Source organism: Crocuta crocuta, unplaced genomic scaffold, assembly GCF_008692635.1.
Source record: "Crocuta crocuta isolate KB4526 unplaced genomic scaffold, BGI_CrCroc_1.0 scaffold58, whole genome shotgun sequence".
Taxonomy (NCBI): Eukaryota; Metazoa; Chordata; class Mammalia; order Carnivora; family Hyaenidae; genus Crocuta; species Crocuta crocuta.
The window spans coordinates 871-14100 of record NW_027532417.1 but is presented as its reverse complement, the minus strand read 5'-3'; the positions used below and the strand labels follow the sequence as shown (position 1 = coordinate 14100).

At 35.3% G+C, this 13230-nt stretch overlaps 1 long non-coding RNA gene across 1 annotated transcript in view; it reads left to right on the top strand.

Moving 5' to 3' along the window:
- The window catches only part of LOC144243856 (uncharacterized), a 136023-nt gene extending 126626 nt beyond the window's left edge, over positions 1–9397 (top strand). Inside the window, exons 4-5 of the long non-coding RNA XR_013338790.1 lie at positions 9037–9075; positions 9192–9397. This is a non-coding gene — a long non-coding RNA (uncharacterized LOC144243856). The remainder of the gene's footprint in view (positions 1–9036; positions 9076–9191) is intronic.
- Positions 9398–13230: the final 3833 nt, after the last annotated feature.

Below are 13230 nucleotides of genomic sequence, written 5' to 3'. Positions count from 1 at the left end.
GTGTTTTTGTTGACCTGTTATATAATCCATTAAGTTGACATGACTGGACAATTGCATCCTTAAGTTCTTTGTCAACCAAAAGGAAGTGTGCAGGACAGAAATGGAGATTTAACCCAATTTCAAAGTTTAAACTATGAGCCCTGTTTGAAAAATTTGAACATGAACAATAAATATCCATGCCTACATTTTTTCAGCTCAAACTGAATATAACTTTGAATTTCTACCAGGCTTTTATGAGAGAGAATTCTGGAAGTTGAGTCAGTCTTGATGTTGGCTGTTAATTGGAATAGACTTGCAAATCTGTAGGATGGATACCACTGGTCTTACTGAACAAACCAAGAGTGACTCCTTGGAGTCTGATGGTAATATTGTTCTTTGTCTCACATAATATATAGAAAACCTGATTAGGCCTGAGAACTTCAGTGACTAAAGTCTACCTGAATTATGCTTGCTATAGAACTATCTTCTATAAAGTCTTGCTATTTCTTTGGTTCAAGATTTTAAGAAGTAATGAGTAAGGTCTTTTACAACTCCCAGCTCGCTAACCTTGGTTGATATTCTTTATATATATTGCTTATCTTCCAAATTACTGACTTTAGAAATACTACTTCTTTGTACTCTATGTGTGCTTCAGCATAATTTCTATCATGGGTGGAGTTTTTGAAAGGTATATGGGAGGAAAGAAAATACCTTGCAAGCAACTTCTACTTTTGATCCCTAAATGCTATGTTTTGAATATCTGTGTTCTCCCTCAATTCACATGTGGAAATTCTAACCCTCAAAGGTGATGGTATTGGTGGGCTGAGGTTTGGGGAAATATTAAGAAGTAGAGATTTGGAGATGTATTAAGGTCTAGGGACAAGTAATTAGGTCATGAGAGTGTAGCCTTTACGAATGGGATTAGTGGTCTTCTAAAAGTGACCCTACAGAGCTCCCTAGTACCTTCACCATATGAAGATGCAATGGGATGTCTGAGAGCCAGGAGAGGACCAAATATGCTAGCAGGCACCCAGATTTTAGACTTCCAGCCTTCAGAACTGTGAGCAATAAGTTTCTGCTGTTTGTAAATCACCAAGCTAGTATTTTTGTCATAGCAGCCAAAACAGCCTAAGACACTATAGGAATACCAAAGAACATACTCAACTTTATGGATGGTAATGTGCTTAAACACGTAAGTATATAGATGAGAGGATGGCCATACAGATATTAAACAACAATATCTAATTATCATGCCAGTTGACTTTTCATTCATTACTCATTGTGGTCTAATCTGAGCTATGAGGAAGCACATAACAAACAAGTAATTACAATGAAGTACAATGGATGCTATGAAAAGGGAGGAAGGGTTAGATGGGAGAACATTTCATGGATCTGTAGATAATGTTTTAATGATACAACATAAGGCATAGAATTAACTAAGCAAAACAAATAAAAGAGCACTACAAAGCCCCAGAAAAGACGGAAGGCAAGTCAGTTTCCTTAGATTAGTGCTTCTTAGGTTATCAGAAAATAGAGACTTACAGTTAGAACTTCCCTCTATTCATCCCGGAGTGCAGCTTTCCAAAGAAACCTATTTTCTGTCACCAAATTTCACACTTACTTCCACATAGCTTTACCTCTCCAGTCTTTTCCCATGAAATAAATCCTTGTTTGTTACAAGTAGAAAAATGTAAATCCTTTCGCACTTATTAAATATCATTATATCATTGAAACCATTCACTTCTTTGAGCTTGACTGGATTTCCAATCTTGACAGCAAGACATCACAGAGCATTTACAATCGCTATTGTTACCTAAACTGTGACAGAAATATTTAATGATAGTTTCATAAGAACGCTTAAAGAAAAGTGTGGGGATTTGATGGGAAGACTAAATGACTTCTACTGTGATTTGAATAAATGGTTTTACTAAAAGTAATTATTCACAGTGAAATTGTAAAAATGTTACAGTACTTTTCTTTAACAGCATGGAATGAATAAAAAAAAGCCTCAATCTAGTATATCCAGTTTGAAATCAAAAGCAGAAGCTACAGTCATTCTGGGAAAATAGCAAATCGGTAAAAAAAATAATAACTACTGGCCACGAACACCAGTTAATTCCCATCACTGGAAAAAAACATCATTTTATATAAATGTGTTTATTCTATTATGGTGAAAATGGCAAAATGAACAAGTTAACCCTAAAGTGGATAAAATGTTGCAACCTATGTCAGTTTCAAGTCTCAAATAGAAATTTGTCACTGGGGGACAGGAGGACGCCTAAGTGGTTCAGTTAGTTAAGCCTCCGACTCTCGATTTCAGCTCAGGTCATGATCTCATGATTCTTAAGTTTGAGCCCTGTTCTGACAGCATGGAACCTGTTTGGGATTCTCTTTCTCTCCCTTTCTCTGTCCCTTTGCCATTTGCGATCTTTCTCTCTCTCTCTCCAAACAAACAAACAAACATTAAAAACAAAAAGAAATTCATCATTAGTAAAACTCAGGACCAACTGATATATAAATCCGCATTCCCCATAACTTCTGAAAATAATAGCCTCAAAGCAATTTCCTTGAGTGCTTGTCATTCATGTCTTCATTCAACATATACTGAGCCTTGTTATATGTCAGTTTTTGTTTTAAGTGGGAGATATAAATATCTTTACTGCATCTCTAATATCAAGGAAATACATACAAGTAATTAATAAATATTTCACTAATTATGGAATAAATATGACACGGTGCATTTCCTTAAGTAGTTCATGATCTAGAAAAAACCTGAGATATGTATATAGTTGCATGAAAGGTATAGTAGAATGCTTCGAGACAACGGATAGAGTAGGTTATTCTGAGTTGGAAGAAAGTAGCACAGAAAGGTTTCAGAAAAGAGGCAATATATAGAACAATTACCTTCACCGAGACATGGTTTAACAAGATTTTTTCAAGTGAACAAGTGTACATAAAATGAGCACATCATATTCATAAAGAAATATCTAATATATGTTTTAGTGTGATTTGTTCACAGGTTACAGAGATTGGTGGGGCTGGAAATACTGACAAAAACCATTTGTGGTTAGTGTAAAATTCCTAAAGCTTGATTGAAAGGCATTAGTTGGAGTGTGAGAATCTACTGAAAGCTCTTAAGCAAGGAAGTGACAAGGCTCAATGGATATGCTACAAATATAATACAGATCCCTGTGAAGGGTGAAAGGAAATTGAGGAAAAAAGCTAGAAAAATTAATCAATAGAGGGCATTGATTAATTTGTTTACTATTGCTTTCAATTACCCCGAACCCTTTTACTATAATCCAAAAGACAGCCAGAAATATTCTGTCTCCTCACACTCTGGCCATCAAAGGTGAGGGAGACAGGTCCTAGTTTTGAATAATCAGACGTTCCTTCTGGAATAAGTAATGTACAGGTAAATGTTCTCAGCGGGGCTAATGGCTGTACAGGCATGGTCCAGCAGTGGCAGTAGCCATTGACAGCTGTGGCTGTAGAGCCAGCGATGACATCTCAGAATATGTCTATGACATGACCTTACTTATGACCTTACTTGTGATTTAGCTTTCCTTGGTCCCTGGACACGTGCTGAGACTCAATGTCTAATCTTCCATTAATTCTGTGAAATATCTTATGTTTTCTCAATTCGTTTTTTGGGTATGTTTCTGGTAAATCACGGTTGTTTTCAATTGCTTGAAACCATGAACTCTTTCTCACTACTAACAGATGGGCAAAGTATTAAAATAATCAAATTGTCAAGTGAAAAGTGGAAATAGAATGCTCTGTGAAACATTTGTGGTGCTCTGTTGAAACATTTTACAACTATTATCAACAGATCTCAAAGAACAAAGACCTCTTGGGGAACATTCAAATGACCCTATTATGGTAGCTTTGTGGTCGTAATAAATGGTTCCAAAGAGAAGAAGATGGATTTTTGAGAGTACCCCCTAATGTGTACTAATATAACTTTGAATTTGGAGTTTGGGTAACTATTTATCGAATCTTATCTCCTCCTTAAATTAAGTAGATTCAGACTCTCTGAGGTTGAACACTGCAAAGGAAATTTTCATATATTAAATTTTGCCTCATCAAGTACTTTATACTTGGTCTTGAGTTTTATCTTACTTTTATTACCATTACCATAATTATGCTTCTTTATCATAGTATCTTGGAATTAAACATTTAATGCTCTTGCCAAAACATGCTAACATAGTCTGTTCTTTGTTTCACTTATTAGAAGACGTTCTTAATAAAATGCTTTAAAAATCTTAGCCTGGTAGCAAACAGAGGGTTTCTCAAAAAGTTAAAAATAGAACTACCCTATAACCTAGCGATCCCACTACTAGGTTACCCAAAGGTCACAAAAATACTGATTTGAAGGGGCATATGCACCCTGATGTTTATAGGAACATTATCAACATAGCTGAACTATGGAAAGAACCCAAATGTCCACTGACTGATGAATAAAGACACAAACATACACAATGTAATGTTACTCAGCCATCACAAAGAATGACATCTTGCCATTTGCAATGATATGGAGGTAGAGTGTATTCTGCTAAGCGAATTAAGTCAGTCAGAGAAAGACAAAATACCATATGATTTCACTCATATGTGGAATTTAAGAAACAAAAGAGATGAACACAGGGGAAGTGAAAAAAAGGGAGAGAGAGAACAAACCATAAGAACTGTTATCTAGGGAACAAAGTGACTGTTGATGAAGGGAAGTGGGTGGGGAATGGGCTAAATGGGTGATGGGTATTAAGGAGGGCACTTGTGATGAGCACTGGGTGTTATATGTAGGTGATGAATCACTAAATTCTATACCTGAAACCAATTTTACCATATATGTTAACCAATTAGAATTTGAATAAAAACATGAAATATAAAAATTAAAAAGAGTAAGTAAATGTAAATGAAATAGACATAGTATAAAGTTTATGAGAGTATAGTATAATAAATTAAAAATGCTTTGAAGCCAGAACAAATAGCATTCAAATCCAGGACCACTTCCAAGATATGCAGGGCCCTGGGGAACAAAAACTTTTTTTTGACTGGCAGAAACAACATTTAGAAAAACAATGAGATTTTAAAAATACATAAGAATAGTAGCCTTGAGACAGTGGAGGAAGGAGAGAGAGATGAATTACAAATGGGCAAGGGAAAAATTATGGGTGTGGTGGATCCCCAGGTGTATTTACATACCAAAATATGTCAAGGGGTCCACTTAAGTATGTGCTTTATTTTATATCAATCATAGCTTAATCTATAAACAAATCACAGAATTCAAGATCTGTGTAGATACAGTGATATACTGATGAAAACTTAAATCATAGGAAGAAAGAGTTACTTATATGTTACTTTACTGTCTAATCAGTATAGGTGAAGGCTCTTTATCCTATGTCAGATATGAGTGCAAGTCACCACAAATGAGCACCAATGTGGCATCACAATTTTTCCACATCCCATGATGATGTAAATGGAATAAATTTTTGGGCAGCTTGCCCCTCTGGAGCCAGGGCCTGGTAGAGACTGGGGTGGACTCCATAAACTCATATCCCAAAACTACAGAAATTTACTCCCCCAATTCTGGATGACAGTTATTCCAAAAATGATAGAGGGCTTTTAAAATTCAGGAAAGGCTCTTCAAAGAATGATGCTTTTGATGTAAGGTTTTGAGGAGTTCTATCTGTGTAGAATGAGGGTGGTATCTTTTAAATTACATCTCTGTTTCAATTATCAAGAGTTTGAAGAAATGATTTAACTTCTCTGAGCCTTCTCAAAAGTAGGATAGTAGACCGTATGAATCATCTCTGAAATTTGGTATGAATATTATTTCTAGACACACCTACACACACACACGCATACACATATATATTAACTGGCATGCCACCAAACATACAATAAAACCTCACTGTTACCTATCCCTTATGTTGTGTTATTATCTTTATTTCTCTATTTTTGTATTGATATTGTCTGTTTTTAGAGTGTATAGATAGATAGATAGATAGATAGATAGATAGATAGCCTGGCCTATATATAATAACCATCTGACCAGTGCCATAATTACGTTGTTTCAAGTACTTACAGATCACGGGATAGCCACTTACTATTCCTCACTGTTCTGCATAATCTCTCTTTATTCCTAAAATTTTCCATATAATTTTTCCTGCCTCATTCAAGTCCTTTAAATTTCTAAGTTTTAGCTGAAGTTTATCAAAAGACCAAGGTGGATAAATTAATATTTTACACTGCATGTTAATCTCTTTGTTCTTTGGCTCTAGGTTGAATAGAAGAAATTCTTTCTCCAGTTAATTTGAACAATAAGGAAGAGCTTTACCTTTCAGATGAGATATCCCTCCTTAATATAGGAATTAGTTTTGTTCTGAATTCAAATTTAGTAGTATACTAGTTTAATAGTAGTAGAATAGTATCCATGTAATACTATAAAAATAGTATAAAATAAACATGGAATTGTATTGGCTGGAATAGAGTGTTTATTCCCAAGACTCTTCACATCCTCTGTACACATTTAGCTGTCAAGTTCTATAAATTCTATACGTAGATTTACTTTCAATATCATTTCAATAATTCAGAAGAACCTCTTAGCTCATTTACTCCTACCACATCCTTCCAAAGAAGAAGATATTCTGGTGGCCTTTTCAAACCCATTCTTTTCCACGTCACCAGGAATAATACCCTTAACTACTCAAAGTGTGGTACAAAGACTGTCAGTATGAACATCACATAAGGCTTGTTAGAAATTCTGATTCTCTGGCAATTTATAGTCTCAGAAATGTATGAATAGAAATATTTAGGATCCTCAAATACTATTACAATTCTATACAGAAACTATGGATATGGAATCTTGGTGGTGGTGGGGGGGTATATTTAATCTCAAGTAAGTTCAAAGTATTTTGTATTGAGCATCTATACACAATAAAAGAGAAGCATCGACTGAAGTAAAAATTGAGTCATTTTATCTGGGATGGTAACCCATGAATAAATATTAACATATTCACTGATAGTATTAGTTTTTCAAGTATGATTTTTGTTAAAATAGAATAAGAAGTTGGAAAATAAGAAAAGTCCATTCTTGAAAAAGCTTATGATTAAGTTTTTCCCACAATTTTAATGTCATATTTTATAGAGACTTATTATTATACATATGTGTATATGTGTTTTGATGGACATTACAGATATAATAAACCTTTCTTATTTATCTTTTAACATGTGGGCCCAGAATTTAAGAATTGAACAATTGCCCAGTTAGTATTGTTAAGTGAAGTCTGTGCATTCCCCCCTTATTTCTGGCTTTTGTGATTATCTTTTGAAAACACTGGATAAAAAGAGTTAAGATGACTAGAGCTTGTGAATACCCTTGATCTTCAGTACCTAAGACTTTCCCAGTGGTACATCAACTATCACTAAACAAGGGCAATATGTGAAAACTGATTTACTATTTCTGTTTGTGGATTTTTCAACTAGAGTTGATGAGTCAGTCCCTCATTCAGAAAAAGCCCATGTGGTTCATATAAAAAATTAATATTCCAGTTCTCCTTTAAGAGAGTTGTAAACTGGTGGATAAAGTCAGTGTGATAAATGACTCAGTAATACCTTTACTTTCAAAGATCAGAAGGCTGTATTGCTTGTACTATATTAGTGATGAATTACAGGGAATATTTATTTCATAAGGAAAGAGTTACATACATATTAATGGGTTTATGTGTTATGATGAAAGTATATTAGACCTTATTATATACATTCAAACAGGATTTGGCTAGCACTATAATCCAATGTTCTGTAGCATGGCAACTCTAAAAAGAGTTTTTACTGTATTATGGTTTTTATTTGCATTTATATAAAAAGACCCAGCATTTTACAATATGGCTCACCTCATTTCCATTGTAATAAATCTCTTTGCCAATAACAAGAAATTATGTACAGTTTATTTTTGCATTTATGAATAATTAGACACATGTAAAACATTAAGGTTTAGAGCTCATTAAACCTAAATACAAGCACTTAGACACCTCAAAAATTAGTTTTTGAAGAGCCCAAACTGTATTATATATATTAAAGCTTTGCTGTGTATTCTGCAACTTTGATAGCAAGGGTAAAGTTTGCCTTCACAAGTTGGCAATTTACGTTGTGGTAAAATACACACTACATGAAATACTGTAAAAATAATATGCTGTCTGGTCTTTTTGGCAATAAATGTACACAAGTGAGTGCTATTTTTGTGCTAACATGTCAGCATATTTGATAAACTTTTTTTTGCATGAAGATGTTTAATTTAGGATGCAGATGCCACTGGCCTAGCAGTTTCGGTAGGAACACAAAATTTTTTTATTGACATATTTGGACAAGAATGTATTTTCAGTGCAAAGTTTCTCTCACTTACATCCTAATAGAATGTTATGCTTTAAATGCACACTGACTTCTCTAATATTGAAAAAGTGCTGTATTAAATAACTTATGAGCTTATTTGCATAAGTTAAATCATTAACTTATTTTCCAGAAAGCAGATCTATAATTACTAATGACTAATGTATTTTTCACTTCTTAAAACATCCAAGGGAAGTAGCAAGGATCCACACCAAGAAGAAAAAGAACTGCATTAGCTCATGTTTCTACAAATATTGGTAGATACACCATGGCATGGCTGGAATCATATTAGCCCTGCCATTTGATAAGCCTTTGCTAGAGCTTTGTGTCACTTGTCAGTTTTAGCAAAACAACACAATTTCTCTGAACCTTTATTATTCAATCAGTAAAATGGAATTAAGAGGAATTACTCTGTAGGATTCTTCTGAGGATCATGTAAGTAAAATACTTTATACGTAGAGTCCCTCACATGTTTTGAGTGCTAATAAAAAAGCTTATAATTCAGTATTGTCATTATTAGTGGTAATGGGTTTTAAAAGTGCTTATCTTAAGCAAATACTAGTAAATAAATTAAGTAAAGGAGGTATATTTTTAATCAGACCATTTTTTCCACCATGGCCTTTTTATCTCTGCATAAAAAAGTGACTATGTTTTATTGCAATTTGTTTCCAGGTGAATCTGTCTATAGATTATAAACGCAAGAACTAAAAGGTAAGATCTACATTTGTTGTTGTGTGTCATCAGGATTTAGTCCAATTCTTGGCACAAAATACTTAAATCAAATATTGCCTATAAAGACAATTTTCTTTCTTTACTTTTATCATTAGGGTTTGACAAAACGTGTAAAGCATATGAAAGACAGTAAATACTTTTTTAAAAAGACATCAGCTGACCTGCTACTCTGACAAACAGCATTTTCTCAGACTTTTCAAATTCATGTTCTACATGCAAGGAAAAGTGTTCTTGAAAGGAGCTCACAAGAACTATTGTACAAGAAGGATTTACTGCTTCAATTGGAATCTTTGCAAGATCAATGGGGGTAAGAAAAATATCCATTTCTTTCTCTATTACATACAAACCTTATCTGTTAAGATACAACATAAGTAGGGAACTATATTTTCCAGAAGTGCTAATAGGCTTGTATATTGAAAATAAAAGTCAAAAAAGAGGACAATACTTCAGCATGGGATAGTGTGCACTACAGAATGTTTATTGTGTGCAAACCTCCTTAAGTGTGGTTGATACATGTCCTATTCAATAGAATTACTTTGCCTCCACTAGAATCAAGAAAGGACCACAGAAGTCCAGTGCTCTAGGTAGGATCGCTTCTTATTTGGCATCCATACCCTTAGCATGGAAGCTCTGATATGCACTTGGAGCTAGTAAGGAGTTCCAGGTATGTGGGTGACTTTGAGTAAGAGCTCCAGTTCTCTAGGTACCATGTCACTATTGGAGTGAGTGGAAAAAGGAGTGCTAGAGTTATGCAAGCTTCTAACAAGGTGCACAAAACCCCCTTCCCCAAACATCTCAACTAACCATCTCTAAAACCAGGATTATCAAATCACTACACATAGTGCCAGGTGTCTATGCTCCAAAGAAGCTGACCCCATGTGTCCACAGTCTTCAGCCCCCAGTACAACTTCTTCCAGTGTACTTTCTGTAACTTTTAATGAGTCAGAAATAAAATCTTGAATCTTCCAACTCAATGTTTTCTTCAATATCTTCTGATTCTAATAGAAATTCAAAAAAAATTTTTTTCTCTATCCTGACCTCCATACCATGGGGCCTCAGATGACACAGGTAATGTTCTCATCCTTGTTATTTCCAGGAATTTCTTTCTCATAAATTTCTTTCTCTAAATGTCTGAACTATTTTCATCAAATTAAAACATGCTATTCTACTTTGCAACCCCCCAAAGACCCCTTAACTTCTGATTCCTTGAAGACTGAATTTGGGCTCACTGCCACTTTCTCTAATTCCTCCTAATATAATTTTCAGTAATTCTGATACCCAGATAGATTATATTTCCAATACTTTCCCAGTCGAAGTATCTCCACCTTTGTGTCCTCAACCATTTTGTCTACTTCCCTACCTTAGCAATTCCTTCCTATTTTCATACCATGGGACTACATCAATCTCACCTTTTTTTTTAAGTTTATTTATTCTCAGATCTCTCTGAGGGAACATGAGCAGAGAGGGGCAGCGAAAGAGGGAGACACAGAATTATAATCAGGTCCTGCGCTGTCAGTTTGGAGCTCATTGATAGACTCTAACTCACAAACACTGAGATCATGACCTGAGCTGAAACCAAGAGTCAGACGCTTAACCAGCTGAGCCACCCAGGTGCCCTGACCCTTGCAGTCATCTTCATTTCTAATCCCCTAATTTCTGATCACAGTTTCTTAACAGTGTACTCTCCCAAGTACTCTAACTCCAACATTTCTTTCACACCATACATCCTTCTTAACTGCCTCTTAACCATCTCATCTTTTCACTTCTCTTCCCAGATTGAAGCAAGATTAATTATTATAATTACTTCCTTTTAGACAACCTCAGTTTCCTTGGCCCTTTTTGGCTACTTCTTATTCACCTGTCAAACCATAACCCTAAAAAAACACATAATTATGCTGACTGTTCTCACTTTGAAATCATGACCACAAACCTCAAGTGGATCTCTAATAATGCAAGCAATCATGTTGCATTTTCTTATTTCAATCTTTCTCCCACACCCTTAGACTTCAACTTCAAAAGAACTCCAGTTTCATCAAACCTGCAGCTCCTCTTCTTCGAACCTCAAGATCATTTGATGACCTTATGTCTGTCTGAATTGGAAAACAGAAGTGAGAATAAATCTTCTGCAAATTCACATCTACATTTACCCACCTACTTAAATCTTTGGTCACTGTCAAAATGTACTCCTCTTATTAGAGTTAAATTGTCATTGTTCCTAACTAAAGTCAAACCTCTCATCTTCCAGTGTCTCTCTAAGAATATAACTGCAGCAATTTTCCTCACTTCTTTTTTTATTGTCAATTTTACTTTTAACTGAATCATTCCTATCAGAGTATAAATCTTATTTCTCCCATTAAGAACAATGAAACCTTTCTTAATCCTACAATTTTCTCTCGTTAACTGTCCCAATTCTCAGCTTCTATATGTAGTAATACATGTCCTTCTTTACATTCTTAGTTTATGAAGTGTTTTAAATTTAGATATTATTAAATAGAACACAAAAATACACACAAAAAAGTATGGATTAAAAAATCATTTTAGTACAAACCAGCTTGCAACCACTATACATGTCAGGGGATAGACATTTCCCAGACTCAGTAGCCCACAAGAGAGCCTTCTCAATAACAAACCTTTCTTTCCATACTAAAAGTTGCTATTATTTTGACTCTGTATGGTAACTAGTTCCTTTATTCTCTTCCACTATCCACCAGTTTCCTAATTTTTTAAAAATTATCTCCTTGGGGCGTGGCTTAGTCGGTTAAGCGTCCGACTTTCGTTTAGGTCATGGTCTCGTGGTTCGTGGGTTCAAGCCCCGCATCGGGCTCTGTGCTGACTACCAGCTCAGAGCCTGGAGCCTGTTTCAGAGTCTGTGACTCCCTCTCTCTCTGACCCTCCCCTGCTCGCTCGCTCGCTCTCTCTCCCCCCTAGAAATAAATAAAAAACATTAAAAAAATTTTTTAAAAATAAAATAAAATAATCTCCTTATTTATTTTGCTCTCACCCTCTATAGAAATGCTCTTTTGGGTTTTGCCAATGACTTACATGTTGCTAAACCAATGACTCCTCATCTTAATATATCATTGTTTAACTATTGATATCTATCTATTTGAACACCACACTCTTATTACTCAACTGATCATTCATTGTCTTCTATTGTATTGCTGTAACATCACTGACATTGTTATTATTGTAAGAAGCATTTATCAGAACCCTGTCATCTTAAGCTTTTAATATATAGTAACAATATTCTTAATTATTTGCACCTTTTTGTACAGAAAGATCCAGAACTTTTTCAGCTGCATGACTCAGATTCTAGGCCCATTGAACAGAAACTTCCCATTTCCCTAGTCCCTGGCAACCACTATTTTACATTCTGCTTCTATGAGTTTGACTACTTTAGCTACATCATATAAATAAAACTATACAGGATTTCTCCTTCCTTATTTTACTTAGCAAAACATTCTCAAGTTTTATTCATATTGTAATATGTGGAAGGATTCCCTTCTTTTTAAAAGCTGAATAATATCACACTGCATGTATAACCACATTTTCTTTATCAATTTATCCACTGATGGACATTTAGTTTGTTTCAACTTCTTGGCTATTGTGATTAATCCTGCAGTGAATATGGAAATGCAGATATCATTTCAAGATTGAACGGGCACATGTTCCCCAATGTTTATAGCAGCACTATCAACAATAGCCAAATTATGGAAAAGCCTAAATGTTCATTGACTGATCAATAGATAAAGAAGATGTGGAGGAAGGGGGCAAGATGGCGGAGAAGTAAGGAGCTCCGTACTTGCACTCGCGCCCATATATCACACAGAAAAGATCTGAAGCCATTGGAAACCTTACAAAACCTGAGAGATTGGGAGAAAAAGGACGCAGAATCCACTGAGAGAGCCTTCTAACGTGAGTGCGAACCGGGGAAGATAAAATCGGGCCGGGATCGGAGACTCCAGGGTGGGAGGCGATCCCCCTCTACCCTCTACGGGGAGTGAGAGGGGAAAAGGAGAGAGTCCGAAACAGAAAAACCTCCACTCGGAGGGGGGAAAACCTCCACTCGGTGCATAGAAAGACCGTACTTGCCAAATACCTGCACACCAGGTCCCCTCACGCCAACTGGTCCTG